At 39.1% G+C, this 12,272-nt stretch overlaps 1 pseudogene; it reads left to right on the top strand.

Annotated features, from left to right (window-relative positions):
* The first annotated feature begins 9,651 nt into the window (after positions 1-9,651).
* On the top strand, positions 9,652-10,496 carry LOC144466480 (trace amine-associated receptor 1-like; annotated as a pseudogene).
* Positions 10,497-12,272: the final 1,776 nt, after the last annotated feature.

The following is a 12,272-nucleotide window of genomic DNA, read 5'->3' as shown; positions in this document are numbered from 1 at the left end:
GATAAAAACGACCGTCGAACTGGTAAACTGTAAAATACACAGTTAAAACAAACATTCCCACGGCAGCCGGCTCCACAAAGTCCCAGACACATCAAGCTGACTTCAGAGAATGAATCTCAGCTGCGGCTCACTTTTTGAATTTGAGCAAAAGATGCAACTGCCGATCTGTATAAGTTAAAATGGTGGCCCTTCACAACTCAGTGGAGATAAAAAGGTGTGGTCATGACTAAAACTTAGTGATTTAAGGCCATTCAACTTAAACTTATTCATACTTTCAACTATGTCTACAAATTAGAAGAATATACTTAACATTTTATAGTAATGTAATAAAACTTAAATCATTTACATACATTGTAATTAAAGCATTTAAAGTCCGGGCTAACAGTGTGAAAAAGACTATTGACTGCATAATTAAACCTTTGTGTTAAATATTTAATCTCTCCTTTCATACGGATATTTTTCCAGACAGAATGAAAGTAGCAAGGGTTATACCACTCTTCAAATCAGGAGATAAGCATAGCTCTACAGACCAGTGTCTTTGCTATCGCAACTTTCCAAAGTGCTCGAAAAGGTGTTTGTACAAAAACTAGATACTTTTATTGAAAAGAACAAATTATTGAGTGAGAGCCAGTATGGCTTTCAGTCAAATAGATCCACAGCAGCAACTATGCTAATAGACACATTATTACATTTGCTGAAGACTCAGTGATCGTGAATCTTCTTGAAGGGGATGAGCAGCTTCATGGGCCTGTAGTTAATGATTTTGTATCATGGTGTGATGAATCCTTCCTCCAACTAAATGTGTCCAAAACTAAGGACATGATAATCAGTTTCAGGAAGTCTAGTCCTTGCCCAATACTAACCAGCATTAAAGGTGCAAATATTGAGCTGGTGGACAGCTATAAATACCTGGGAGTAGTTGAGGATAATAATCTGTCCTCTGATTCTCATGTTGCCTCCACAACAAAAATGCAATGGCTTTATTTCCTGAGGAAAATGTCTTCTTTTAATGTTTCCTCCGAGATGATGACCCTGTTTTATAGAAGTTTTATTGAATCTGTTTTTTTGTTCTGCATTGGTGCTTGGTATGGAAACCTGACTCTGGCCAATCAAAACAGCCTTGGTAGCCTGATCAAAGTGGCCAGTAAAGTTTCAGGGAGGAGTCAAGCCCAGCTCACTGACCTGTATAGTAGGCAAGTGGTCAGGAAGGCTTCTTTTATTTTGTGTGTAAATCACCCCCTTCTCTCTGAATTGTATTGTTGCCTTCAGGCCGTCGGTGGAAGGTGCCTGCTCTTAGGACAAAGAGATTTAAGGTTTCTTTTGTCCCTTCAGCCATTCAATTGTTGAATAGCAGATAGTCTGTAAATTGTTTATGTGCTTATGTCTATTTGCACAGATTGTTCAGGCTGCTGGAATCTGCACTTTGCATTGGTATTTTGCACTTTGATGATAATTGTTTTTCTATTAATCTTCATTTATTTTTAGTTTTAAAGCCTCCTAGAATCTGCCCATTATGTCATGTTATGTGTTTTTGTCCATCAATGTTTTATATGTTGTATGTTTTGTGTATTTTCCTGGCTGCAAACCAATTTCCCCGAAAGGGACAATAAAGATACTTTGACAGCATTAGCTTTAAGGAACATAATGGAAGAAATAACTACTGCAATAGAAAGCAAGAAATATATTTATTGATTCAAAAAAAGCTTTTGACACAATTGACTATACTATTTTAATTTCCAAGTTACATGCATATAGTGTGAGAGGGATACCTTTAAACTGGTTGAGCAGCTACTTAGACAACAGACAGCAATATGTACAGTTTGCTGGTCATAAATCCAAATGCATTAAGATTGAATGTGGAGTCCCACAAGGATCTGTTCTGGGGCCTAAACTTTTATTTTGTATATCAATGACATATGTTAAGTGTCAAAGATACTGCGTTTTGTCTTATTTGTGAACGACACCCAATTTTTTTAGTTCAGGACCTAATTTAAAATCTTTAGCGGAAAGCATTGAAAATGAAATGGTCAAACTTAAGTTGGTGTGATGAAATTAAGTTATCTTTAAATTTGAAAAAAATTAAGTTTATGATTTTTGCTAATCAAAGAAAAGATGAAAGCACTTCATTGTCTTTAGAGGGAATAAAAATTGAAAGTATCTGAATTTAGATTCTTGGGTGTAATTATGGATGACAAACTGACTGAAATATCATATAGTATACATAAAATCGAAGGTGTCTAAGAGTATTTGTTTTGAACAAAGTAAAGTATCAGATTATCGGGCAATGCAAGCTCTATATTCTTCTTATATTGCCATATTTTAGTTACTGTGTGGGGCAACACGTACATGAGCAACATTAAGCCATTATTTATACTACAGAAAAGAGCCTTAAGAATTACTCATAAGGCACATTTTAGAGAACACACTAACAGTTTATTTATCAAGTCTGGACTATTGAAGATTTGGGGGTTGGTTGAGCTGCAGACACTGCTGGTTATGTACAGGGCAAAAAGCAAAGCACTACCAGGAAATGTACAAAAGTGGTTTGTTTTTATTTCAGATGACAAGGATCACAGAAGAAAATTTAATTTTAAGCATCAGTTTGCACGGACCACTCGGAAACAAATATCCATCAGTTATTGGAGTCAAACTACGGAACTCTCTGGACAATGATTTGAAAGCTTGTACAAATATATTTCAGTTCAAGAAGAGGTACAAAGAAAGATCATTGCTTTTATATAAAGATTGCTAAGGGGAAGTAGTTTTGTTTCTGTTCAGTTTCATGTTAAAAATTGTAGATAAAATTGAAAAAAAAAAGTAATGGTTGCCAAGTAACTGTAATGGACAGACCATCTACTGTATAATTATTTCAATGTTTATGTAAGGGGCAGGTAAAATAAGATTTGTTCTTCTTCTTCCTGCTCCTTTTCGATCATTTGATTGAACATGATGTAACATCAATTCTACTTCGTTAAACAAAATATGCTAATGAGACCAGTGAATATTTCTGCATGTTGGGGTCCCTAAACCATCTTGGAATTGCTACCACCTATGAGCTGAGCATACAAGTGGTGCTAATCAGACTGATGTAAACAGGCAACTGCATTGCCAAAGCTGGAAAAGTGCTATTTTGGAGTGTGTGAATGGCCACAGACCTGTGGATGAAACTAAATTGAAGAAGTCAACTACAGCACTTGCTAAATGGGTGGCAACTGACTGTGAACAAGTCAATATTGTGGAAGACTTGTGACTTAGTAACGTCCTAAGGTTGACATGTTGTGAACATTCAAATGCCTTACCATTGCTTGGAACACATACAAGATCTATATGTATTAGAGAAAGCAACAAAACTGGAATTTCTTAAGAGTGCAAATGCTGTCTTTGTTGTAACGGGGTGTGCTGGTACCCAAATGCAGCACTCAGAGAGGCAGGCAGACAGTAATGACTTTTAATGAAGCTTGCAGCAGACACAGGGAAATACAGAGGAATAATCCAGCAGGTGAATATCCACACAGCACACACACCGAGACCAGTGTGGCAACACAGCAAGAGTCTCTGCTTAACAGGGAGTCACAGGTTGTAAGGACGAAACTCACACTGTTGCGACAAGGCAGGCAATCTCCAAGCAGCCACAGGAACAGGCAGACAGAAATCAGGAGGGCAAAAGCAGAATGCGTGGTCAGGGACAGAAGGCAAAGGCAATTTCCGGGATTCAGGCAAGGTTGGCAACAGGAAATCAGTCTCAGGAGTCTTTATACTGATCCAGTCAGTGATAGAAAGCAGGTGAGTGGAGTTGGGCTGATGAGGTGGCAGGCTGAGTGAGCAGATGAGCAGAGTTGCCTTGATGAGATGGGTGTGGCTGGCAGTCAGAGTGGAGCAGAGGTGAGGTAAATGGAAAAGTACTGCATGAGGTGAGCAGAGGAACTGTGACAATAGAGTGTGCCAGTAAACTCGGAACTCCGTTAGTGCTTTTAGCACTTCCGCTTCTCTCGTCTAAAAGTCAATACGTTTTTTGAATGGGATTTTGGTAAATTGCCTCAAATAAGGTCTGTGGTTAACAAAAGCTTAAGCGAGTTTCAGGTTTTCTTCTACGACATAAAACACATCAGTAAATACCCTACTTGTGAAATTTGAAGCTTTTACGTGTCGTTAAAAAGGCGGTTGCTAACAAGTTGCTCAATACGACTACAAACCCTGTCGGGGACATTAAACGTCATCACCCCCGAACAGGCGAGAGTGCTGGCAGTCCGCCATTACAGCTTCTTATTTAGCTTAAACAGTCCGATTTCCAAATTATACAATGTTTTTAAAACAAAGCGGCCGAAATCAGTTGAAAGCTTAGTGGCGGTGACGTCAAGAGTCATGCGACCGTGGAGTAGTCATGTAGTCCGTTAAAGCCTAACGTTAGCTTTTTACTTCTGGCGATCGCATTTAAGCTTCAAATGCGGTATGAAAGGTGTTCATATGTGAAGATTATCTCGCTGAACAAAACCTGTAAGTATCACCTGTAACTTGATACAAGTTTATGATACTTACAGACAGAGCTTATTTTCTGACATAATCCAAAACGCAATGCAAAAATCACATTCACTTTCTCTTCCGGGAACCAGCGCAATGCTAAACTTCCGGATTTTGACGTCAGCCCTGGCACACTCTATTGTATTCCCAATTAAGACAATATGGAAGAATTGCTTTACTTTTTTAATTTGGCCTTAAAAAGTGTTTTTAAATGTGAAACAATGGAATTGAAAAAAAATGTGATTAATCCAAATTAACTATTGAAATCCATAAATTTATCACGATTTTAAAAAAACAATTCTATACATACAGTACAGGCCAAAAGTTTGGACACACCTTCTCATTCAATGCGTTTTCTTTATTTTCATGACTATTTACATTGTAGATTCTCACTGAAGGCATCAAAACTATGAATGAACACATGTGGAGTTATGTACTTAACAAAAAAAGGTGAAATAACTGAAAACATGTTTTATATTCTAGTTTCTTCAAAATAGCCACCCTTTGCTCTGATTACTGCTTTGCACACTCTTGGCATTCTCTCCATGAGCTTCAAGAGGTAGTCACCTGAAATGGTTTCCACTTCACAGGTGTGTCTTATCAGGGTTAATTAGTGGAATTTCTTGCTTTATCAATGGGGTTGGGACCATCAGTTGTGTTGTGCAGAAGTCAGGTTAATACACAGCCGACAGCCCTATTGGACAACTGTTAAAATTCATATTATGGCAAGAACTAATCAGCTAACTAAAGAAAAACGAGTGGCCATCATTACTTTAAGAAATGAAGGTCAGTCAGTCCGGAAAATTGCAAAAACTTTAAATGTGTCCCCAAGTGGAGTCGCAAAAACCATCAAGCGCTACAACGAAACTGGCACACATGAGGACCGACCCAGGAAAGGAAGACCAAGAGTCACCTCTGCTTCTGAGGATAAGTTCATCCGAGTCACCAGCCTCAGAAATCGCAAGTTAACAGCAGCTCAGATCAGAGACCAGATGAATGCCACACAGAGTTCTAGCAGCAGACCCATCTCTAGAACAACTGTTAAGAGGAGACTGCGCCAATCAGGCCTTCATGGTCAAATAACTGCTAGGAAACCACTGCTAAGGAGAGGCAACAAGCAGAAGAGATTTGTTTGGGCCAAGAAACACAAGGAATGGACATTAGACCAGTGGAAATCTGTGCTTTGGTCTGATGAGTCCAAATTTGAGATCTTTGGTTCCAACCGCCGTGTCTTTGTGAGACGCAGAAAAGGTGAACGGATGGATTCCACATGCCTGGTTCCCACTGTGAAGCATGGAGGAGGAGGTGTGATGGTGTGGGGGTGTTTTGCTGGTGACAGTGTTGGGGATTTATTCAAAATTGAAGGCACACTGAACCAGCATGGCTACCACAGCATCCTGCAGCAACATGCCATCCCATCCGGTTTGCGTTTAGTTGGACGATCATTTATTTTTCAACAGGACAATGACCCCAAACACACCTCCAGGCTGTGTAAGGGCTATTTGACCAAGAAGGAGAGTGATGGAGTGCTGCGGCAGATGACCTGGCCTCCACAGTCACCGGACCTGAACCCAATCGAGATGGTTTGGGGTGAGCTGGACCGCAGAGTGAAGGCAAAGGGGCCAACAAGTGCTAAACACCTCTGGGAACTCCTTCAAGACTGTTGGAAAACCATTTCAGGTGACTACCTCTTGAAGCTCATCAAGAGAATGCCAAGAGTGTGCAAAGCAGTAATCAGAGCAAAGGGTGGCTATTTTGAAGAAACTAGAATATAAAACATGTTTTCAGTTATTTCACCTTTTTTTGTTAAGTACATAACTCCTTCTCCCTCTTAACAGGAGCTGTCCGCGGTGCTGAAACAATCGATGTTAGGCAAATGGATCACCCAACACTTAATCAGCGCATAAGTCACACACAATGCTGCTACCTAACGCACTAATTCCCTGCTGCTTGTGTGTATCTGTGTTCTAATAATTCTAATGAAAAACTAAGACGATAAATATTTGTCAATGACCTATTTTCATGATGAAAACAAGACTACAACTAAATAAGAAGTAGTCTTGGTAAGAGAATCATGAGGAAATGTATTATATTGAAACAAAAAAACCTTGCTAACGCCTTGCTAAGGCCAGTGCCGTCTCCCACCATGTCCAGGAAGTTCCCCACTGCGTAAAAACCCAGCGCAGCCAGGCATTGCACCTCTGGGATGAGGGCGAAATTGCACTGGGTTACCCTCCTGATGTGTGGAGACACTAGTTGATGAGGCGTTGTATCTCGATACTTCATTTGGATAGCCCGGTCTGACAGCACGTCGAGTGGGCTGAAGTGCTGATGCACAAATGCATTTACATATATGGTTTGGCTTCGCACACGGCAACGCTGTTGGTTAGCAGCGAGAATATGCTGTAAAGCAGCCATGGTATCTCACACACGTGTGATATGGCAACGCCTTTATTATAGAGTAGTGGGTGGAGCATCCCTTGATCAGGTTCCAGCTGAGCTCAATTACACCTGTCAGTTGCCTGATATCTGTGATAGGTCGCAGGTTTTGGATGCGGCAAACTCTCTGATATGTGCATGCAGATGTGGGATATGTGCGGACAAATTATGATAAATGACAGTCATGATGATTCAATTTATTTGTGTGCCTGATATGCACAGCACATACAGGAACACAATTGTTATTCCTAATACTTATTTTACCTTATTATTATTATTTTTCTTCCACCAGATTTCGGTGCGTAACTTGTGCCACAGCTTTGAGCGCACACAGGGTCTTCATAAAACATATAGATTCAAGATTCAAAGTGTTTATTGTCATATGCACAGTAAGGACAGGCGTTTCCCTGCAGAATGAAATTCGTTCTTTTCTGTCACCAATTAATGCTAAACAATATAAATCTGAAGTGTAAAATAAATCAAAATATATACGGCGCGCACTGTTTCAATATCTCCTTGCTTAGTGTAATATTAATTTGCCTGACGCGGCTGGATCTGTGAGCGTTTGGTTGCTAAGAAGACTGTTAAGAGTGGGTCAGCTCAATCTTACAACTCCTTCTTAGTGAAAGATCTTCTTACGCTAAGAGCCATCTGGGAAACGCTGCCAATATAAGTATACTTGAGTAAAGCCTTAACATGCAAATACATTGAATTTGATTGTAGCCGGGAATGAGTCTGCCTAGTTAGTTAGCTAGCTAGCTTCTGTGGAAAAAAAAAAGGCAGGCATTGATCGAAATAATTCTGCTAGCTAAACTAGAAGACAGTCTGGAACATACATGAGCTGAAGTCAGTTGAATGATTGAACAGCGCATGTTCTAGAGATTTCAGCTTGGTAATTTGTGTGAAGTAGGACTATAGCTGAATTAATGGTTACAGCAAAGTAGCCTAGTTCAATACTGTGCCACCGGTATCACACAGGCTTGAGAGCTAATAGCTGGCATGTAAATGTAGACGTGTTATGACTGATTTCAAAGCAAGTTTTAATAGAAGCATAGTAGGCCTACTGAAATATTGTAAGTAAATACATTTTTAATGATCATTATCATTACTGTTATTATGTTGGAAAGAAACCATCTTTTTGCACCCTTTATCTCACTCCGTCTGCATAATTTGACCATGACTTTGACCTAAATGCATTTTCTTGAATTCTGGTGATCTCAAAAGTATCACTTAAGCATATTTGATTATTATTGGCAGCCATCTTGAATTTGACCTCTCCCGGGCCTCAGAGGTCAAATCTGACTTCCCTCCACATCTGAAAATGAACTTTAGGGTATGTACAAACTATGGTAGAAATTTCATGCTTATTTCAAAAAGTGCACAATTTATCTGCGAATCCACTGTACTAATGATTAAATGTAGCATTATACATTCAACCACAGTCAACATGTATATATTTAATTGCTGTTCCAACTCTAGTAAAAAATGTTCATTGATAGCAGTTGTAAATTATTCTGTTCCCACTTAATACTAATGCTAATCACTAGCAATTTATTTTACAATTCATAATTATTATGGAAAGTAAAAAAGACAGTTTCTAAGGGCACTCATTTCCATTTTTCAATGATAAGAACACGTACTTTGAATTTAAAAAAAGTGTGCTTGACTGTACAGATAACCTATTAAGATAGAGCTGGTTTATCAAAAAATAAAAAAATAAACCTCAGGGGAGCAGTCAACTGGACTCCCCTACAGAGGTCCGGGCTTGCAGGTGATTTTCTCTGTGGCATCAAAATTGCACTACAGCCAAGTACCCAAAGTTGGCAACCCTGGTTTAATATGTGGTGATACTGCTGAACATTAATGCTGAAAACACCTTTAACTGCACCAAATTATGATGTCACAGTGTTATGTCACAGCTTTGAGTACTCTTTTTTTTTACATCACTGCAGAGAGGTTGGAAATCAAACCAGTGAAGGTCAGCAAAAAAAAAAAGATTTTTCTGTTAAAATGTGTATGAAGTGCAAAACCCTGAATTTGAATTATTTTCTGACCTTAAGAGAAGCAGACAGTATGTGAACAAGTGAAGTTTGTGTGAAGGCAAAGTAGTCATGCTGCTTCATGGCCCATAGACAAAGTGGACAGTTATGTGATCATAGGTTTATTTGCTTTAAAACATTCAGATGAAGTTGTTGCAATGAATTTAAGAGTAATAACATTTAATGGTGTATGGGTATGACAGTTAAAGGATGATGCAAATACAGTTCACAAGCAGTTCTATGATAAGTCATAATTTTGACTGACATTAAATGCCACTCCCCTGAATAAAATATGTAAATGAGCCCAGAATAATAAATCTACTCTGAAGATACTGCTCAGCATGAAAGAGGCTAAGGAGCTCCATCAGTGCAGATGCACAAACAGATGCACAGGATTAACAGGCATGGTGTGAAACATACGAGCACTAAAATCAACCTTTGAATCTGTATGCAGAAAACTTATACTGATGCGTTTTATTTTCTAACTGTAAGGCAAATGTTACCTCAGTAGTAAGATCATTTATGCATGGAAACCACATTTTTTCTCAACATGTCTAATGATCTCTGTAATGAATCTACAAATGTATCTGGCATGACAGCAGTCATAACTTCATATGTATTATGTGTCTTTGTTGGCTGTTTATCAGTTCTTATAATGTGTGGAAACCTTCTGGTAATAATCTCTATCATATACTTCAAACAGCTCCACACTCCTACAAACTACCTCATCCTCTCTCTGGCTGTGGCTGACCTGCTTGTTGGTGTTGTAGTTTTGCCTTTTAGCACACTACTGGCTGTAAGCTCATGTTGGCATCTTGAAGGTTTGCTCTGTAAAGTCCGACGCTGCTTTGATATATTTCTGTGTTCATCTTCTGTTTTGAATCTGTGCTTTATTTCTGTTGATAGATATTATGCAGTGTGTCAGCCTCTGAGGTACAGAACTAAAATAAATGTCCATGTAATTGTGATCATGATCCTAGTGAGCTGGACTGTTTCTGCACTAAATGGAATTGGTGTCACAATTCGGGGACTAAAGGTAGAACAATCTAACAGGTGTGTTTTATTTCAACATACAAATTTAGCAAGTTCAGTAATGGCAATTCTTTTAACGTTTTACCTCCCAGGTATTGTAATGTTCACCATCTACCTAAAGATTTTTATGGTGTCACAGAGACAGGTACGCAGCATCCAGAACACAATCTGTCAGAACACAAAGTCTGGAGCAACCATCAGTAAGATGGAGAGAAAGGCCACCAAAACTCTGGCTATTGTTATAGGAGTTTTTCTCATATGTTGGACTCCTTTCTTTCTTTGTTTCACCTTTAATCCTCTGACTGATAATGCAATACCAGCCTCTGTGATTGCATCATTTAAATGGCTTGGATGGTCAAATTCAATGCTCAATCCATTTGTCTATGGTTTCTTTTACACCTTTCTTTCAAAATGATAATATCTGGGAAAATATTTCAAGGTGATTTTACTCATTTTAAACTCATCTGACTCATTATTGACTTGCTGACATGGATCTAATGACATACTTTTACACTTAAGATTAGCATCTCTTTTCCACTTTATAGCATAGATTTACATCAAAGTTGTCACTGTCCTAGATATGCAGTATGTGAACATACAACTCAGTGTGCAGATTAGCCCCTCAAACTGTATGCATTCTGTGTGAATGTCTGTAAATAAATGTAGGATCCATAATTTCATTATGCGTTATTTGTTTGTATTCAGAAACACAGCATCTCTAAGTTTAATGCAAGAGGACTAGGAACTTTTGACTGATTTTTACTACACAATTAAAAGGATCATCATTTCATTTTGGCTGCAGATGGTAAAGGAATTAAGAAACAGTCATTATTTTAAATGATATTAAGGCAGCGTGACTGCAAAGTATGCTCACAGTAAACTCTAAATCAGTAACTTTAGCAGCAAGATGTGTATTGTTCACAGCACTATGAAGATGAAAAAGGATAACTTCTTGGTTTCTTTTTTTCATTATATGTGAAAAGCAAAAGTAAAAAGTGGCTGTCTGTCCCGGTGATGTATTTATAACAGGTCAACAATATATATGTACAGTACAGGCCAAAAGTTTGGACACACCTTCTCATTCAATGCGTTTTCTTTATTTTCATGACTATTTACAGTGTAGATTCTCACTGAAGGCATCAAAACTATGAATGAACACATGTGGAGTTATGTACTTAACAAAAAAAGGTGAAATAACTGAAAACATGTTTTATATTCTAGTTTCTTCAAAATAGCCACCCTTTGCTCTGATTACTGCTTTGCACACTCTTGGCATTCTCTCCATGAGCTTCAAGAGGTAGTCACCTGAAATGGTTTCCACTTCACAGGTGTGCCTTATCAGGGTTAATTAGTGGAATTTCTTGCTTTATCAATGGGGTTGGGACCATCAGTTGTGTTGTGCAGAAGTCAGGTTAATACACAGCCGACAGCCCTATTGGACAACTGTTAAAATTCATATTATGGCAAGAACTAATCAGCTAACTAAAGAAAAATGAGTGGCCATCATTACTTTAAGAAATGAAGGTCAGTCAGTCCGGAAAATTGCAAAAACTTTAAATGTGTCCCCAAGTGGAGTCGCAAAAACCATCAAGCGCTACAACGAAACTGGCACACATGAGGACCGACCCAGGAAAGGAAGACCAAGAGTCACCTCTGCTTCTGAGGATAAGTTCATCCCAGTCACCAGCCTCAGAAATCGCAAGTTAACAGCAGCTCAGATCAGAGACCAGATGAATGCCACACAGAGTTCTAGCAGCAGACCCATCTCTAGAACAACTGTTAAGAGGAGACTGCGCCAATCAGGCCTTCATGGTCAAAGAGCTGCTAGGAAACCACTGCTAAGGAGAGGCAACAAGCAGAAGGGATTTGTTTGGGCCAAGAAACACAAGGAATGGACATTAGATCAGTGGAAATCTGTGCTTTGGTCTGATGAGTCCAAATTTGAGATCTTTGGTTCCAACCGCTGTGTCTTTGGGAGACGCAGAAAAGGTGAACGGATGGATTCCACATGCCTGGTTCCCACTGTGAAGCATGGAGGAGGAGGTGTGATGGTGGTGAGGTGTTTTGCTGGTGACACTGTTGGGGATTTATTCAAAATTGAAGGCACACTGAACCAGCATGGCCACCACAGCATCCTGCAGCGACATGCCATCCCATCCGGTTTGCGTTTAGTTGGACGATCATTTATTTTTCAACAGGACAATGACCCCAAACACACCTCCAGGCTGTGTAAGGGCTATTTGA

This window comes from Epinephelus lanceolatus, chromosome 13 (assembly GCF_041903045.1).
Source record: "Epinephelus lanceolatus isolate andai-2023 chromosome 13, ASM4190304v1, whole genome shotgun sequence".
Classification (NCBI taxonomy): Eukaryota; Metazoa; Chordata; class Actinopteri; order Perciformes; family Serranidae; genus Epinephelus; species Epinephelus lanceolatus.
Note: the sequence above shows the minus strand (reverse complement) of the source record. Positions and strands in the feature narration are given on the sequence as shown.